This window comes from Kryptolebias marmoratus, linkage group LG21 (genome assembly GCF_001649575.2).
Source record: "Kryptolebias marmoratus isolate JLee-2015 linkage group LG21, ASM164957v2, whole genome shotgun sequence".
Lineage (NCBI taxonomy): Eukaryota > Metazoa > Chordata > Actinopteri > Cyprinodontiformes > Rivulidae > Kryptolebias > Kryptolebias marmoratus.
In genome coordinates this window covers 23,016,211-23,021,109 of record NC_051450.1, presented here as the reverse complement: position 1 = coordinate 23,021,109, position 4,899 = coordinate 23,016,211, and the positions used below count along the sequence as shown (strand labels likewise).

Sequence of the window (4,899 nt, the reverse complement as noted above, 5' to 3'; positions counted from 1 at the left end):
GCAGGTTTCAGCTGGTTTCTGCAGGTTTCAGCTGGTTTCTGCAGGTTTCTGCAGGTTTCTGCAGGATTCAGCCATCAGTCATGTGATGCTGAGGCTTTATTGTGCAGCTTGTTCTGTTTTTATATTTTTACTTTCTTTGTTATTCCGTCCTTCCGTTTCCTCGAGCTCCCTGAGGAGCGGCCCATGGATCTGCAGGGTGGGATTAGTTCTGCCGCCGGACTGGAAGTGATCCGGTCCGGGTCACGGGGCTGATGCGGTCCAGACGGATCGTTCCGCGGATCTGAACCCGGGAGGAGGCGATCGATGGAGGAACGGCGGGGTTCTTGATCTGTGAGGCAGAAACTGTGATCTAAATGAACTCATCCGCAGCTTCATTCAATCAGAGTCACTAAAGTTTCTCTTCTGAAGACGGGAGGAAAACAGTGTTTACCTCCAAACACAACAACTGCATATCGCCCGCCGCCCTTCATCACACTTTTATCTGAAGATTAGCTGCGGCGGCCATGAAGCATTTCTGAAACCTTTTATTTGTAGAAATAAGCGTTTGAATAAAAAGCTGAATAATCTGAAATTAAATGAAGAGAAGAAGATTATTTTCATCTTGTTCTCGTCACAACCTGCTGGAGCTCAAACGTCCTGAAGAAGCTGAGAGATTCACAGCTCATTTAAAACTTCAGCTTCGTTTCTCAGACGGAGGGGAAACATGTAAACGTGTTGACTGATTTAACTTTCAGTTCTCCAGGAGTTCAGCTCGTGGTCTGAGTCCCTCCGAGCCTTAAATCAGCCGAAGTCTCGGCTTGGAAACAGTCCTGGAGAACTCAGGTTTCTGAGACAAACTGTCCAAATCTCATCAGGTTAATGTGAATCCAGCCTGATGAAGACGGAGGATTCATGTCAGAGACGCAGCAGGACTGACTCGGACGAGTCGGACGAGTCGGACGTGTCGGGCGATAACAACCACTCAGAGACTCGGCTGATCTGCAGGATTCAGACTGAGGCGAGGAGAGTCGGTCAGCCGGAAGGAAAATCCTCCGTCGCTCTGCTCTGAACACACGACGGAAGGATTAAAGGAGGGAACAGGTCGCCGTTTCATTCCTTTGAGGAATGCATATCGCCCGCCGCCTGGAACACAAGTTTCACACATTTTCAGGAACAAATGAATCACGAACCTCTGATGCTCGTATAAATCTTCACCAACCAACTACAGCTGATCTACAGAGCTGCAGGTCCACATCGACCCGACCCGAGCAGAACCTCAGCACCGACACGCCCAGACTCACACAGCTGCATCGTTGACCTTTACACTCCGAGACAGCAGGACATCAACAACCAGGATGAGTCTCTGACCTTTTACACATCTGCTGCTAAAGAGCACACTGTACGCACGCACACGCTCACACACATGCTCACACACACACCCTCACACACACACACACAGATAAAGCTGATATGTTGCATCCACGGGTCACGGGTTGAAACAAAAACTGGACGTGAGACATCGAGCTGCGTTTCAACACGTTGGCTTTAGGAGCAAAATAAACCAATGATGCCTTAATCTGAGAGGGGTCAAAGGTCACTTCCAAAATACAACCCCACATCACACAAAGATGGGAGAGTGTGAAAGATATAAGTAAAAACAGTGTGAGCCGATATTTTAGTCACAGTGGAGTATAGTAAACATATTAAATGTTTAAACTAAGAAATTGTACCAGTTTTTTTAAATTAGGTAATTTTGTATCTGATGGCAGCAACACGTCTGTAAAAAGTTGTTCCAGGAGCAACAAAAAGCTGGAAAAGTCAGAAACATCTGGAGGAGCATTTAGTCACTAATGAGGTTAATTGTCAGCAGGTCAGTCAGAGGAGTGGAGATAAGACGAGCTTTTAGAGGCTGAAGATGGGCAGAGGTTCACCAGCTGACAGGAACTGTCTGAGAACAGAGGAACACTTTCACAATAAAGTTCCTGAATCAAAGACTCTGAATCTCCATCATCTCCAGATCATAACAGGCAAAGAAGAAGCCAGATGTGAACAGATGTGTCTCCTCTGGACCAAAGAGGAGAACTGTTCTGAGGTCAGACGCTTCTCTCTAAAAACAACATGGCAGCTCGACTTAGGTTCATCTGAAGGAACCACAGGACTTCTGGAGCAGAACCAGACCAGAGGACAGATGTTTACCCAGAATGCACTGCAGCTGTCAGCACGGTGGTGGAGGGCTGATGGTTTGGGCTGATTCTGAAGTCAGATTTGAGGCCATCTGTCCAACACCTGAAGGAGGTTCTACAAGCTGCTGGATCACAGTCTGGACTCACCGGTTCTGGATTTTGGTTTAGATTTTATTCCATAAATATCAAACCAGTCAAATAAGTCATGTTGTTCATCTGAGGCTGGAACTGATTTTAGGACCTCATAAATTGGAGTTGGAGTAACAGGTTCTGATCCAGGTGGATCCAACTTTACAGGAAGGTCACACAGGACGTTTTTAAATGAGCTCTAACGTCAGCTTTAAAGCCCCTCCGAGTTAAAAAATAACTTAGTGTCTATGCAGTCCTTAATTTTGACAAACTAAGCCTTTTAGAGCAGTTTAAACTCTGTTAGCTGTGCTTCCAGCAGAGCAGCTCACACGCTGACCCATAACACAGACTTTTAAGGTGGAATTAAAGCCCAGGTGAGCCTTAAAAACAGCCGGTTTGAGATGTGTGATTAAGCGTTGTACTGTGATTGTATAGGCCGTTCATAAAAACCTTTAATTTACATGCTAACGACCTTATTTTAGAGGTTAAAATGAGCAAAGCTAACTCACCTGCTGTCACACTCCAGAGTTGGGATGCTGTACAGTCAGCGGAGGCGCGCCTGAGTCAATATTTACCTCCAAGTCCTTTTTATTAATTGACCTGAAAATTTTAAATACCTTTAACTATTTTAATCTTCACATAAATTTATAATAATTTAAATATATCAATAAACAGGGACATACATCTGACTTAAAACTCTTATTTCTGTTCAGGCGCTCCTCGGTCAGACATCAATAAGGGTCCTGAGGCTCAGACGGTCCCGGAGGGAGCGGAGCGTTGTTAGCAACAACATGGCTGCTTCCACACGACCCCAGGTGATTTCTCTGTACAGAATGATGCTGAGGGAGAGCAAGAACTTTCCTTCGTACAACTACCGGTAAGAGCTGGAGTGTGAGCGGGCTGAGGGGTCCTTCTGACCGGTTTAAAGCGGCTGTCAGCGGCGGGGGAGCCGATAAAACCCGCAGCTCTCCGCTATCTTCCCATCATCCACCGGTCTGTCGTGTGTTAGAAGCTTACGAAACATTTCATAAGAAGGCTTTAACTGTAAAGGAGACAGATGTGTTATTTTATATTAGATGGCATATTTATTTAAAATAAAAACCGATGTTTGGATTAAATGTTTATCAGCACCACAGCCCTCCTTTAGCATGACTTTACAGCTGGTTTGTTTGCAGCTGATGCAGGGAGGCGCAGACAGACATTTAGCTCCATAACTTTACCTTTTTCTGTTTTTGGAGATGGTTTATTAACACAGTTTACTCTAACCCTGCAGGAGAGCCTTCAGTCTGACAATAATTCAGAGAAAACTGCTTCAGATGTTAGAAAAACAGTTTTACTCTCAGATACTTGACCCACCTGCAGTGTGGTCGTAGTTGGCTTCATTTTAAGCTCAATATTTTTATAAATTAGGATTTAAACTGGTCCAGGTGTGATATTACTCACAGCCTTGCATCCCAAAGTTTTAAACAAAGATCTCGCCTGACCTGTTAGATACTGGTGTATGACTATCAGCTACTACCACCCCAATCTTTAACTCAGTTTCTGTAAAACTGCCTAAGTTGTAGCTATTTTTATGTTTGCTGAGGTCCTGAGGTGCCCATCTTAAATTAAAATCCCTCCAGTGGTTCATGGGATATTTTGCTAACAAACAAACAAATCAGATGATTTAAACCCCGGGCTTTGTTTTTGGCCCTTTCCTCTGTGTTTTCTTCAGGTTTCTGAAGCTAAATCTAAGAGTTTTTGCTGATATGATGAATGTTACTGTCAGCTTTTGTTCCTGTTGCATTCAGGGACAGGAAAAAAAACGGAATTTCTATCGTCTAATTGGGGGAACAAATACATCAAGAAAGTGGTCAGAAGTTCTTAACACATCTGTTTCAACCGTCCAGCTGCTGGTTTACGGTGAAGTTGAAGAACTTGGAGGTTGTCCTCTTCTCTTTGTACCACATCATGATGCTACCACCACCATGCTCTGAGGTCTGAAAGCCTCATCTCGTATCCTCCAAATGTCCTTCTTGTCTTTGTGTCCAAACGGCTCAGTCTTTGTCTCTTCTGACCATCAAACCTGTCTCCAGAAGACATTTGTTTCAGTCCAGCTTGAAGGTTTTGGAGCTTCTTTCTTGGTCCTCTCAGTCGATGAAGAACTGTCTTCGCTGTGGACAGAGACACTGTGGACAGGGACACTGTGGACAGGGACACTGTGGACAGAGACACTGTGGACAGGGACACTGGTGTTCCAGCAGGTTCCTGAGCCTTGATGGTTCCTGAACATCTGAACCAGTTTCTTTTTATCCGAGGAGGACGGTTTGTCAGGAGAAACTGTGAACTGCAGTCAGTCCTGATCACTAACAGGTGATGTTGGGACACACCTGAGCCTGTGGGGTCAGGGTCAGGGACACACCTGACCCTGACCATGTGTGGATCAGAGGAAAGCTTTTAAAACACATTTAAGTTGTATTCTGTAAAATTATTCCAACCTGGACAAAGATCGGTTTAAACAAATCATTTAAAGTCCAAAATTAATCTCAAGTTCATGATGAGTCTCATTGCTGGACACTGACTGGTCTGGTTGCTGGACACTGACTCGTCCGGTTGCTGGACACTGACT

The 4,899-nt window shown here is 44.9% G+C and overlaps 1 protein-coding gene across 2 annotated transcripts in view; it reads right to left on the bottom strand.

The window, feature by feature from the left end:
- The window catches only part of fars2 (phenylalanyl-tRNA synthetase 2, mitochondrial), a 53,902-nt gene extending 51,025 nt beyond the window's left edge, over positions 1-2,877 (bottom strand). Inside the window, exon 1 of one of the 2 annotated variants that reach the window (XM_037973156.1) lies at positions 2,801-2,877. The gene's annotated coding sequence lies outside the window, so the exon portion shown is untranslated. The remainder of the gene's footprint in view (positions 1-2,800) is intronic. The other variant, XM_037973158.1, reaches the window with a different exon arrangement.
- Positions 2,878-4,899: the final 2,022 nt, after the last annotated feature.